Below are 14,322 nucleotides of genomic sequence, written 5' to 3'. Positions count from 1 at the left end.
ACAGCATATTTACAGTATTTTTTGTGTCAACAAGCTGCTTTTCGAATTGCTGATTCTCTTGTTCTAACTGCTTTCATTTCTCATGCATTTTCCTGGAGGCAGACAGCAATATCCAGCCCCTTCTGCCAAGAACAGAAAGGTCATCCTTCCGTTCAAAAGGCATCTTTTTTAGACACAGAAGTACACTTCGTGGTTCTGCATCCCCAAGGCATTCATTCCAAAACTCAGAAAGTCCTGTCAAACAAGAAAACTCGTTTGCTAAAACATTATAAGGTTCTTTCATCCATCCTGAAATTTCACATGCATTTTTAGAAATGATTTGCAGTGCTGCTTTTGACTCCTTGCCAAACATATTTCACTTTTAAATCTTACACTTTTAACCTTTTTCCCTCCTCTGCCTGACTACGCCAAAGTGTTTTGCTTTACCGCAGACTAAGAGGAGATACACAAATACTGAATTGAATTTCTAGTATGTAACACTCTCAGTCCAAGAAATGCATGTGTTAAGGCACTTTGCATGGTTTGAATGAGGAGGTCAATTATGTACAACACAAGTGCACATTTGAAGATAATCACAGCAGTGAAATAAAAGTGTTCTGCTTCTACTTCAGACTGAGAGAAAACATGAATAAAAGGAATTCCAACAATGCAGAGCTCTTAGCCTGAGTAATAAATTTATTAAAGCACGGTTTAAGGTTTGAATAGAGGAATCATATAGGTCAAATGCAGCAACACAAATACACCTCCAGTAGAATAATTATGATCATAGAAACAAACAATGAAAATACACTACTTTCACTGTGGATTATATATCTGCATATACAGTGATTATATATTCATTCACAATGCAAAGCTAAAAATAAGAATTAAAAGTAATGCATCACCATGGGGCTCGCTTTCTTCATGTCTTTGCTAGCAACAGGCCATGAACCCAGTCGTCCGTGAAGAGACAAGTTCCCACATTGGGAGTGAAGGTGGGGCAAAGGCTTACCTTTCTCTACCTGAGTTAAATATTCACAGTCATCTAGCTTTCTCCTCTTATATACTTTAAACAAGCTGGAGAGGAGAATTCTAGAAATCCTCCCGTCCCATTCAGTAAGTTGTTGTTCAAACTCTGGCTGTACCAGTCCGTGTCGAAAGAGCACGTTAGAGATTTGGCCATATCCCAAGTTGCGCTCCCAAGACCGAGCTGTTCCCTGCCGTACCATAAACATTCTCCTCTGGTACATCTTATCTTCTGTGCTTTTTCACTCCCCGATGTTATGTACCTGCCCTTGGTGAGAAAGAGCACGAAGAGTGACAACATGAGTGAAAAACATGTTGCATAAGTTTGTGCGCGGAAAAATACCTGCATCACCAATGTGACGGTGTTTGAAGCTAAGTTAAGTGCAAAATGGAGTAAGTGGTCAAGATGGAGCAGTGGTTAAATGCAAATGTCATTACAATCAGTTGTCCCCAATGGGAAGACTTATTATGGTGATGGTGTATATTGGTTTCTTATGATGTTTTTCCAAGCAGGAGTAGCCTATTTCCTGTACCTGTTACTCCCCCCTTGTCGTCTTTCTTCTGGTGTGGTCTTTATCCTGGGGGGTGTGAGGGGGCTGTACTTGGGAGTAGGCTTACTGCCTTTCAGTCAGATTAGGAAGTTTGGTGTGCAACTGACTTGTGTGTTGGCGTGAGAGGGGATGTGATTTTTGGATTAAAGGGGAGGTACGGGGTGGTGTTCTTTTGTAGGTTGAGGTTGCGAGGCTGAGTGTCCAGATGCATCAATTACTGTAGACCTGTGCATGCTATTGGTTAATATTTACATGTCCAGGGTTATATGTTCGACATGGTTCTCGGTGGGGTTGTGCGTTGGAGCTATTGCCATTATGTCACAGGAGGGACATTTTGATTTATCCAGCAGGTGTTAATATACAATGTCTGCTGCAGGAGCAGTTAAATTCCTCATGTGGAATGTGTGGTTGTGAGGTTCTTATAAAAAGCGATACAGGGTGCACTCATTCCTTACGAGACGCAAAGTGGATATTGCATGTTTGCAGGAGATTCACCTTTCCGATGGGGAGGCGGCCAAGTTCAGGCAAAAAGTCGAGGGGCCAGGCGTACAGTGCTAATTATTCCATCTTCTCCCTTGGAGTACTTATTTGAATAGCTCCAGGGGTTTCCTTCGTACTGACATATATGGAGGCAGATTGGAAGGGCAGTACATAGTGATTCAGGGCAGACTTGCTGGGGAGGAGGTGATTCTAGTAAATGCCTATGTGTCTAATAGAGATGACAAGACCTTCTACCCCAAGGTGTGTGGCATTATCTCTCCGGTGTTCTACACACTAGTACTGTCGGTGGGGGATTTTATTTGTGAGGCAGATGGGCCACTTGATAGGCATCCACTGCGTCAGCACACTAAACGTAAAATGACTGTGGCACTCGGTGAGGCTGTAGGACACCTGGGTCTCTGTGATGTCTGGAGAGCTTACCACCCTTCATACAGGGACCATACTTGTTATTCTGTAATGAACGGGACTTATGATAGCAGGCTAGATTGTATTCTTATGACAGCCTTGTTGGGTCCTGACATCATTGAGGTATAACATCTCTCTCGCTATTTGTCACACAATGCTCCTGTTTATTGTGAATTTGCATGGGGTGTGTTCAGACAGACTCCGGAGACTTGGAGGCTGTCCCCTGAGGTCTTGCAGGACCCCAAAGATAAGGAGGAGCTGTCTGGGGCATTGAAAGACTTCTTACAGCTCAATGGGACTATGACCCAGTCATGCGAGGCCATGAAGGTGGTGCTCAGGAGAGATTCTATTGGCTTATTTTGTAGGGTGCGGGGTACCCTACAGTTTGAGCTCTTCCAAAACAAAGATGAACTAGCACGTGCTCAGCAAATAACACTGATGGCGGACACAGGTACTGGGAGGAGTTGCAACTCCTGCGATCAGTCTCAGAGATGCAGGAGAAGCTGGAAAGGTATATGCTTAAATTGTATTACCAACTTCTCCATAGGGAGGAGGACAGGACCAAGCGCCTTCTTGTCTCGATTCTTTGGAGGGAGACCCCTCACCCTGTCATCTTACACGTCCACTCTCCTAAGGGCTATGAGGTTTAGACTTGAGGAAGGGGTATAGTGGACACTTTTAAAAGAGATTCAGAACAGGTATATCAAGGCCCTGTGCTGTCCTCATGGGCGTCTGTTAAAACCTTTCTAGCATCATTACCGCTACCATGACTGGGAGATCTGCACGCTTGTGACTTGGATGCGGTTCTCATTCTGGAGGAGGTTTGTGCTGCCCTAGGACAACTACCGGGGGGCAAAGCACCGGGATGTTATGGATTCCCTGCTGAGTTTTACCAGATTTTTTCGCCAGGCCTTACCCAACATCTTTTAGAGGTATACTTAGAGGCTTGGGAGAGGGGACTTCTCACACCGTCTATGAGAGAGGGTTGCATTACAATGTTGCCAAAGCCTGTAGGGGACCCATCAGAACCCTCAGCCTATAGGCCAATCACTATGAATAATACGGATATTAAGATACTTTGTAAGGTACTTGACTTCAGACTGCATCCAGTCATCACTCGCATAATACACAAGGACCAATGCGGATTCATGTCTGGCCGCAGTACCTCCATGGATATGAGGCGTTTGGTGCATGTATCACATGAGGTGGAGGGTTGTGATGGCATTGGTATCCATAGACTTAGCTAAAGCTTTCAATATAGTTAAATGGCATTATATTATGCAGGTGTTGGCAGCTATGGGTTCGGATCCCACTTTATTCATGGGTACACTTGCTGTAAATACAGCTAACAGACTGAGTGATAGTGGAAGGCTATACTCTAACCTGTGGGAGGTGAGTAGGGGCATGCACCAAGATTGTCCATTGTCTCCCCTTTTTTTGCGATAGCACTTGAGCCCCTTGCAGTTCCGATCAGCCAGAATATGACCAAATGGGGCATTAGGGAGGTAGGTGTCTCCCACTTGGCACCCGTTTATGTGGACGATACCTTTTTCTACCTCCTGTCTCCTCAGTGGTCTCTACCCGTCCCGTTGTTATACTTAACTGTATTTGGGGGACTATCAGGCCTTCGCCTTAATTACAGAAAATCCCTTGTTTTACCACTAGGGTCTCTGACTGCCTGTGGAATGGGGGAGTTGCCTCCAGTGCCGCTTCATTGGGAGTCAGGCTCATTCCGATACCTGGGAATGGTGATAGCTCATACTCCACAAAGGTGTAAGCAGTACAACTTAGAGGGGGCATGAAGGGCCTACCCTCTTTGGCGCAATGGGTTGTGTAGCTGTCACAAAGTTGGAGTTTTTCCCTTGTTGTGCCAATGTTTGACTCTTGCTCTAGGCAAGACTGCTGGTTTAAGGATGACACCACTTATGTTTGTAGGTGACTATGCCAGTCCTACAACAAGTCGCAACTGTCGTCCCAACCCTCCCGGCACACAAGCAGCACCTCACCAAAAACCCAAACAGTAAATGGTAATCTGTGACAGCCTTTACGTGTGGACTCAAGAGTGTGACATCTCAGGGAGTGTTGTGGTTAAACAGAGATTACCCCTTTCTCACATGAACATGTCTCAATCAAACACAGTCAATGAAGGAGATGCAGTAAAGTTTTCAAAAGGTTTTATTAGCAAAACTGCATTCTACGATAAGTTGCATGGGTTGCAATGATTAGGATAATGAATAATGCAAGAAACAGAATTGTGAACGCGAGAGTCATTAATACAAAGACCCCCACCATCTTGCAATAACATGAAATGACATGAGATGTGAAATATGTCCTAATAACCTAGCATGATGAACCTAATCCTTAACCTAAAGAGAGCTAGGTATATTAAACCTAATCTTCCAATGCCATATCCATGAGGAGAGCCCTCCAACGCTCATTACCTTGAAATGAGGTCTCTAGCTCAGACCCCGTAGGGACACGAAGACTGGGTCAGCGTCAAAGCGACGTACAGCATTGATAGCAGCAATGGCATCTAGTCAGAATCCCTCGGACTATCTGTCTAATTGAGGGGCATTTATACAGATCTGCTCAGACCCCTGACGTAGGTCTGTTGCCAAACAATAGCTAACAAGACATGCTTGGGATGGTAATTCATGTAAACAATTCCCTTGAAGGCGTGAAGAGGGAAAGTACCTAATGTGAATACCTACAGTTTGTTTATCTTTATCGCTTGATAGTGACGCCTTAGTGCGGTGGCAGTGATAACGTGAAACTAAAACATTGGCCTAACTAGAAAGAATGCAGCCATCTTGGAAACATACAATTCAATAATTGCGCTAAAACAGAGCAAGCTAAATAGGGTAAAAGTCACTAGGTGACGGGGACATAGGTCTGCAAGTCAGAAGGCTAAGCTAACTCTTGTTCCCTATTAAAACAAGATAGGATTCACTACACCCTCCCCATTGCCGTAACAAGTATGACGCCATAAGAGGATGCCACCAAAGGTGAATGAATCCAATGCTAAAAGGTGCTCTGGGCTAAACAAGCTAAAATCATAAAAACTAGCTAAAAATGTATATCTAAAATTATGTTAAAAAAGAGCTAAAAACATACAAATAGACATAATGTCGACCATGACAAGCACAGCTCGCCAAAGTAAGGGCAATAAATGCAAACTTTGAGTCTGGTAAGATAAGCCAACCGTCAAATCTTTCTAACAGTAGTCATGATCTTGAAGAGCATCTTCAAAGCCATTGAATGGAAAGGACCTCAGGAAAGAATCCACATCATCAGATGTTAGATCAGTGACAGGATAAGCAGACGGATCCATGGAGCAGTAGTGCGTAGCAGTCTCTTGTGCAGGTCCACCTGCAGCAGTGCCAAAAAGAGGCAGATCGTTTACCAAGGGCGGCTCATAAGTGGCGTCGCGAATCAGCCTTAGTCTCAAGGGGCACGACCGTGAATGAACCCTCAGCGAGGACATCAGTAGTGCTTGGTCCACAGAAGGCACTGGCTGAACAGCAAGACACACTGTAGGCAAATGTTCGAAGAGGCACCACATGCAGCGAAAGACTGGCTGCACACACCATAGGACTGGTCGGAATGACAGTGACCAGTCACGCTCCAACTCTTCTAGTAATGGAGCATTAAAGACCTGAACCATCCGTTCACGGCACAGCTGGGCTAGAGGTAGTGGCTCCATTATTCCGCTTAGCTGGAAAGGCACAACCACTGCGAATCAGAACTAATAGCAGTAGTATTCCGCCTATTAACGCCAAAATTACAGGAAAACAGCCAAACACACTTGAAAAGAGTGAATGGATGGCCGATGGAATGACTCCGAAGACAGTCTGGAAGATGTACATGAATCCAGACCCAGCAGCCTTAAAGAAATGGACAATCCCTGTAGTGCTCGAAGCGTTGAGTATTCTGGATACCAGCTCTCCAAAGTGCTTGGGGAAGTTGGTATTTCAGGGAATGTATCTCAGCTGATGATCTTGCCATCTGGAGAGCATACGTCTCTCTAGCCAATGCCGATGCAACTTGTTTTTGGAACAGAAGCACCTTTAGTCTGTTCAGCTTGTCATAATTTACACTAGCAATATCAATGTGAGGCCACATTTCTGATACTTTTATCTCTTGTGTGGGGGGAATAAAACATGTCCGCAACACGTAACGACCTTAGAGACTGAAATTGCGTAGACAATTCCTGGTCGCATACCGCAACAGCTTTGGTCACCCAACACCACATAAGTTCCATTCCAAAGTACATGAAATGCTGGTCGAATCAAAGGGTTGGGAGTACCCTTCAGAAAACAAGCCAAGTTTGCGACCCCCGCATTACAAAGGCTGTGAAGGGACACCTGCTTGCAGATCATTGAATGACTAACAGTAGTCCCACATTTGCTTCCGCTGAGGAAGACCTCTGTTTCGCCATTCAGACACTTGTATTCAAAGGGCAACTCCCACTCTTCTTTTATATAGCTATCGCCCAACCGCTCATATCTGCCCACTGCAAGATGTTTCAGGCATTTTGAAAAACGAAAAGTGGAAATGGGCAGATTTATAATGCCACGTAGGAGCCATACTGTCAATGGACTCTCTGCAACCGTGATAGGCAACTTCTCTAACTTTTCTATGTGAAGCATGGTGAAAGTCTCCTTTAGCCATTGTCTGTTGTTCCTTGGATAAATTAAAAGCAACAAACAAGTCACTACCCTTAATATACTTCCATGGAACTCTGCCATTTTTCAAAGTCTGTAATGTCCAACCTAACTGCATGATGGAACGCAGCTGACTTTGCCCATTATATAAAAGGGACATGTCTGTCTGAATGATATCTATCGCAGACGACACTGTTTGTTAGGGAATAAATCCTGTTGGACAAAGTGTTCATGACGTTGTCGACAACAGCTAAAGCCTTTTCTAAATTTTCTTTGTCTATCTGCCTTAAACGTGCAGCAGCTTCTATCTGTGAGAGCTTCCAGATCTCATTATATATGGCATAGATTAATCTTTTAGAGTGTGGCTTTCTAGGACCTAACAAGAAGTCCTGCAAGTCTATATCTTTAGAAAGGGTGTTAAGATGTTCCTTAACTGTGGCTAATGTGTTAGTCTGTACCCACTGTTGGCACAGTTTACCCACACTGTATATTGTAACTATACCCGCGTGTTGACCCGAGACAAAGTGAGGGTCTTGGCGGCTAATTTTGAAACCCCTTGAAGAATTCACAAAACGTGCCTGACACCTATTTGTGTCCGTTGGCCATAGCAACCACCCGCCAGGACTGGAAAGTGAAGAGTTATAGGTACCAGCCTGAACCTTCGCATCTAGTTCTTCCTCTGTGACATTCAGGAAGGTTTGCCAGTGTGGGGATACTGGGCACATTTCTTTCTTTCATTTTTGCTAACCCCAGACAGGATGTCTGTTGAATGGTATCATTCAAAAAGAAAATTTGCACAGCAATAAGGCATGCTCTAAATAAAGCTTCCCTACCCTGTATTCAGTAATCTTGTGTTCCCACTAACCTCTTTAAATCAATAGTATTCTTCCGGTATTCGTAACCTTCAACTGCAAGACGGGAAGCAAATGAATCTGAATAAATCAGTTTTCTGTCAGTTAGCAACGTTTTCCTAATTTTTGAAGGAGGTAACTTGAAATAATATGACTCTGGATTTTTTGTGTCATGCCCAGATAAATGAGTGAATTTATATGAATAATGTTGTGGGCTCCCCACAGGTGGAGTAGAACAATGTTCCCACCGTGTATAGTTAAATATTGATCTAAGTCTGGTTGCACGGTGCAGCTAGTATTGTCCCTAGTTGGTATAGCAGAACATTTCCCCATAATTCCTTGTATTGGTGTACACATCATCACTTTCAAATAGTGAATAGTTCTTCATTTCGGTTAACATAGAATCTACTGTCTGGACATCCCAATCATCTGATACAACACCAGGTGTAATTAAGTGTGTCATAGAAATTTTGAAAACATATGGAATTTGAATGACCTCAGTAGGCCCGTATATATCAAATAGAACTTTGACCCACACAATCCCATCAGGAATAGGTACAGCTGAAATGTTCACAAGGGACGAGTCTCTTCGGACCTTATGTGAGGAATGATATGGAGTTAAGACTTCATCCACAGGCTCAACAGAGGAGTGTTCAGGAAGGTAAAGACCATTTATAAGCAAAAAGAAAACAGTCATGAAACCAATCCATAGAAACAATGCAACAAATGTCAAGCAGAACCATAATAGTTCCATGGGTGTATTAAATAGTTATTTTATTTTTTAAGCCACAGATTCAGCTTACGTGTCTTTGAAACGTTTTCAATCACAGGAGTGGATGAATCTGAAGAAAAGTAATCAATGTCGATGAAATAACCAGAAGAAGTCTCTCCAAACACAGGGGCTAGTGCATTACAGGTCAATGCTTCCATTTCGTGTGGAGGCTCATGGTAGACAATGTCGTCTGTTTGTGTTGTATTGGTGTAGATAACAGCCAAATCTTGGACAGGTGTTGTGTTGAAGTGGTAACTGGAAACAGCAAGAGCTAATTTTCTGCCCTCCCCACGGTCGAGGAGATATTTGTAGCATCATTGGTCATGCTTGTGTAGTCAGGAGTAGTGTTGTTAGCTCTGCTTTGAAAAGGTATGTCCTGTTGTGTAGAGAGAAGGGACCGGGAACTACCCAAGGGACCTCTGGGTCTACTGTGCAGGATCGGCCACATGGTGAAGTTTGACGTTGTCAATGGAAAATAATCTGTTTGCTTTTGAGCCAGGCAGCATGGTAGAATGACAGTTCTGGAACCTTGTATTCCCAGGACTGGGACCGGTGCTCTGTAGGATGGACCGAATTCCTTCTCCAAAGAGATCTTCTCATGAACCAGATCCCCAACTTTAGTAATCCAGCCAGTAGAAGTTGTTGGTAAATCCCTTACTCATAAGGTGGCAGCACTGGCAGATGATTTATCATCACAAAATTGCTGAAGCTTCTGTAAGACAGTGAGGCGTATATTTCTGTCAAAAGGTGTATCTGCTGCCACCAAACCAGGGCCATCAAGATCTGGGACATACATAGGTATCCCAAAGAGAAACTCATAGGGAGTGCGTCCCCTCAAGGACCTTCTTGGCAGATTATTCGGTGCTCTCTGGATCCCATATAGGTGATGCAGTCAACTGCGACCAGAACCTAATACTCTTGCTGTTAAGGACTGCTTTAGATCATGATTCCACCTCTCCACATCCAAATTTCCCTTGGGATGGTATGGTGAGAAGTAATGGAGTTCAACACTCATCGTTCCCATGGTGTCCCTGAATGCCTTGGAGGCAAAGGGAGGGCCCTGGTCCGAGTGGAATGCCACAATCGCATATGTACCAATAAAGATCAGCAAGTCTTTTATAACAGATCAAACATCAGCCGACCGCTGAGGCCATATTCACAGGAATCTAGAACAAGAATCTACAGCGACTAAGATGTATTTGTATGCACCATCAGGTTGGAGCGGACCATAATGGTCCAGGTACACACATTGTAGTGGCCTATTGGACACTAAGAGGGATGTCTGCGGTGGTCGCTTGATGTTGGAGCCCTTGATTTTCTGGCAAATGTCACAATAAAGGACATGTTGCTTTGTCTGTTTGTATAGACCTGGCCACCAGAAGAGTTTCTGTAAGAGTGTTACTGTGGCTGAAATACCAGCATGAGCAGATGTGACTCCCTCATGCGCTGCTTTGATGAGATCTAATTTCTGGTTTTGGTTGGGGATGACTCGATCTCCAACCCCAGGAAGTGTTGCATGGGCAACATTCTGTGCACTGGTGTGGTGAGAGTATTTTGTAGGATATGCTTTTAGAAGAGACTTGCCTTCAGCCGATGCTTTCACGGCAGTCAAAATGTAATTATCCAATCTCGTCTGAGATTGAGTCACTGCAGCCCCAGAAGCTGTAGCTACTGCAGATTTGGCCGCTTCATCTGCCAAAGTGTTGCCGATAACGTGTACTCCTACATGTTGGTGGCCCAATGTATGTACTACATGGACACAAGGAAGCTTCTCCTTAAGATCAGCCACCCTCCCCCACAGAGTTCTGTGTTTTATGGTGTTCCCTTTGGAGTCTCTAAACCCGTTCAATTGCCTATGATTAAGATAATCATTGTAGGACTGGGCACAGTAGTATGAGTCACAGACAAAGTCAGTAATCCTGGCTCTGTGTGTTCTAGCGCTAAGATAAGGGCTTTGAAGTCAGCCAGCTGAGATGTGCAGTCCCTTAGGGTCTGTGTGTAGGTATTGTGAGGGTGGAATACACCATCCTTCATCACTCCGCTCACAGCTGCACAAGCTGCTGAGTATTGATGTTTGGTACCTACAGCTGATTGTGCTGAACCATCAGTGTAAATGACAGCATGGTATCTGTCAAGTGGCAAAATATCTAGAGGTGCAGGGTGCTCCTGTTCGTATTGGAGAAATTCATGTGTCTGAAGTTTTGGATCAAAGATGTAATCTACATCAGTGGCAGTCAGGGACGTTGCCTATTGAAGCCAGCGTGGAATGCTTGCTTTGGTGACGGCTTCTAAGGCTGCCACTGGGGTAGTGACAATAATGTGTTTCCCTTGGGCATGTGGTCTCTCCTTGATGACAGCCATTTGAACTGCAGTTAGTATTTCTTCTGTGGGTGCAAAACGTTGTTCTGCGTTAGAGTATAAATGTGATTTATATGCTATGGGCACTGTGTCGCCCTCATTAAAGGTGACATAAGTGATCCCAACGGCACCAGCAATTATTCTGACTACCAAATTAGTTTTGTTGTCACAGATGTGCATCTGTTTTGATACTAGCATGTCCTGTTGCAATTCCCTAAGGATGCGTGTGTTCAACTGCCCAGTGTCTGCTAGAGAAATCAGGGCGTAGTAAGTCATTAAGTGGCTTGATAATATGTGCGTAGTCAGGAATGTGAGGTCTGCCAAAGTTGAAGAAACCAAGTAAAGATTGTAGTTTCTTGATTGTATTTGGTGTTTGGAGTTGAGCACATTTTTCTATAAAGTGCGGGGCCAGGTTCTTGCCCTCGTTCGATAGCTTGTATCCCAGGAACAATATGCTGAGAAAGGCTATTTTAGGTTTTCTAAAATTAAATTTGTAGCCAAGAGCTGCGAATCCTAAAATGATCCGATCGACCCTGACAAGATGAATGTTGAGGTTGTCATCTGTGTGGTAGATATCATCCATGTAAGACAATGCCTCGGGATCAATATCATGTAATATTGATGGTACACAGGCTAAAAACAGCCCTGGGCTGTTCTTGTTGCCTTGGGGCAAACGGCAAAAGCGTTTTTGTGAGCCAAATGAGAATGCATTCAGGTCCCAACTTTTGTGTGCTAAGTTCTAGCAGAAAAAACACCATTGGAAATATCCAAGGTTGTTTTGTATTTTTTGCGCACTATGTTATTAATTAGTGTTGTGCTATGTGAATTTTGTATAGCATATGAGCGTGTATAACTGTTCAAGTGTCTGTAATCTAAGACTATTCTATAAGAATGGTCAGGTTTTGCAACGGGTAATAATGGGTTATTCATTGCGGAGACACAGGGCTCAATTACTCCCTGGTACTCAAGCTGAGTGAGGATCTCTCTCACCGGAGCTTTAGCTTCATGTTTAACAGGATATTGTGGCTGTGGTGTAGACCTGATAGGTATTACATGGCAAGGGGAATCCTTGTCCCAACCTACATGATTACGGTACAACGCAGGTGCCTGTGCTACAGCCCAATTGACATTGTAGGCTTGTTTTACCACTTCTGGAACAAGATCAGAGAAAGAAGGCAAAATTACCTCTTCCTCATGTGGGGGCTTATGGACGTGTTCAGGTGGCCTGTCCCTTTCAGCCAGCAGGATATCACAACTAAATTCATCCTAGACTATCACACCAATGGTGCGCTCTACGTCTCCCTCAATTTGGATTTTTAAATTATAAACCCTGTCGGGTAGGAGAACGCGCCCGTCCGCAGTCTCAACTGAATGTAATCGCTAGTTGCTGTCACATCCAGATGGTCTTTCAGACTCTGGTGACATATTGTGACCTCTGCTGCGATGTCTAACAGTGTCACTGCCCACGACTTGTTCTTCAGCAATGTTCTCAAGTGTTCTGGCATTTTTAATTGACAGTGCTGCCACCTTTTTCTTTTTAAATTGTGGCTTTTGTTGTGGGGACTTGTCTTCTTTTTTGTTCAAAGACTGTGTTGAATCTTTCTTCTGTTTCACGTATTCAAGACATCGACCTGGACGTCCCCCTCTCTTGCTACGTCTATCTGGTGCGTCTTGAAAGGAACGAGAGGAACGTGAATCAGTATATCTGTCAGGAGTTTTTTATATTTTCTCTATTTCTGAGACTGTATCCTGTCGGAGTTCTCTGGGTGTGGAGCATCTGCTCTCTGACTTTGTGTGTCTTTAAATTGCTTTTGTTTATCCCAGCGCTTTTTAGAACCCTCTTGAGCTTGTTTAGTACCTTCCTTAGGGGTGGTACTCTGTATTTAGAGCTTTTTCGGCTTGGCTCCCAAACTATCCCGCTCTATACTAGTATAGGTGTCGGAGATAATTTTCAGTAGCTGTTTCTCCTGTTCCACGTGTGGAATCTCTCGGAGGCGCTGGCATATAGCCAGTGCTACCGCTTCCCCTGTAATGTTATTGAATATGATTGAGGATACTGCGTCAAAGTTACGCATTAATTTCATCCCCAAATGTAGGGCTGGAGCGGCCCGTACTCATTCTGAATTTGTTTTTATACTTCCAGCTGATTTGTTTTCTGGGCTATCCAGAACAGGATTTTCTCTTGTTCTGTGGGCACTTTACCCATGATTGAATGTACTGTTTGTGGATTAATCCCAGTAGTAGCCAATTGGTATCCAACAGGTGCTGGTGGTGCTGGACGCGGTGGTGTAGTGTTCAGTGATCGCATTCCAAACTGAACAAGTCGTCTATATAATGTTACTATCTTAATGTATAAATTACCCAGATCTGCTGCCTGCATGTTTTATATACCTGGGTGAGGTGTGTATGTGGCAAACATAGGCCACGTTGGTCCTTCATTACTCATGGGACCTAATCTCACGGATTGTATTACGTGTGGTAGGGTGCCATTAAACGAGTTCTGATGTTCTTGATAAGTAATCGGGATTTCAAGATACTGGTATGGTTGGTATCGTTGAGGTACATTTGCAATTCTGTATGTGCGGAATGTGAAGGATCTTTGGCCTTTCTCAGGAAAGGTGACCCAAGAGTAGAATGTTTCTGTTTGGTAAGCTTCACTAGCTTCTACTATGAATGTGACATCCCCACCCTCATCTGTTAAGCTGTGTGCTACTAGGTGTAATGTTAATGCTTGTCTAGCATTCTCAGGAATGTCTATGGCGTTAGCCATATTGTGAAGGGAGTAAAGAGATGAAACACCAAGTGGGGAGAAAAGTCATTTTAATGGTTCAAGCCCAAACAACCTACAGCCTAATTAGGTGCTCCTGTTCCGCTGAGGAATATCTTTCCCAAGGACCACGGACGTCTCCATATAATGGTACTTAGGGGACCTGTTGTATGTGAGACAGTGATAGTCAGGGTATCTGTAAATTAGTGCCTAAACACCATCGTTGGTGGCGCCATGTCCTAGTTTGACTCTTTCTCTAGGCAAGACTGCTGGTTTAATTATGACAGCACTTATGTATGTAGGCGACTATGCCAGTCCTACAACAAGTTGCAACTATCGCCCCAACCCTCCCGGCTCACAAGCAGCACCTCACCAAAAACCCAAACAATAAAAGGTGATTTGTGGCAGCCTTTATGCATGGACTCAAGAGTGTGATAGCTCAGGGAGT

The sequence above is a fragment of the Pleurodeles waltl genome, chromosome 11 (genome assembly GCF_031143425.1).
Source record: "Pleurodeles waltl isolate 20211129_DDA chromosome 11, aPleWal1.hap1.20221129, whole genome shotgun sequence".
In the NCBI taxonomy this organism is placed as follows: domain Eukaryota; kingdom Metazoa; phylum Chordata; class Amphibia; order Caudata; family Salamandridae; genus Pleurodeles; species Pleurodeles waltl.
Note: the sequence above shows the minus strand (reverse complement) of the source record.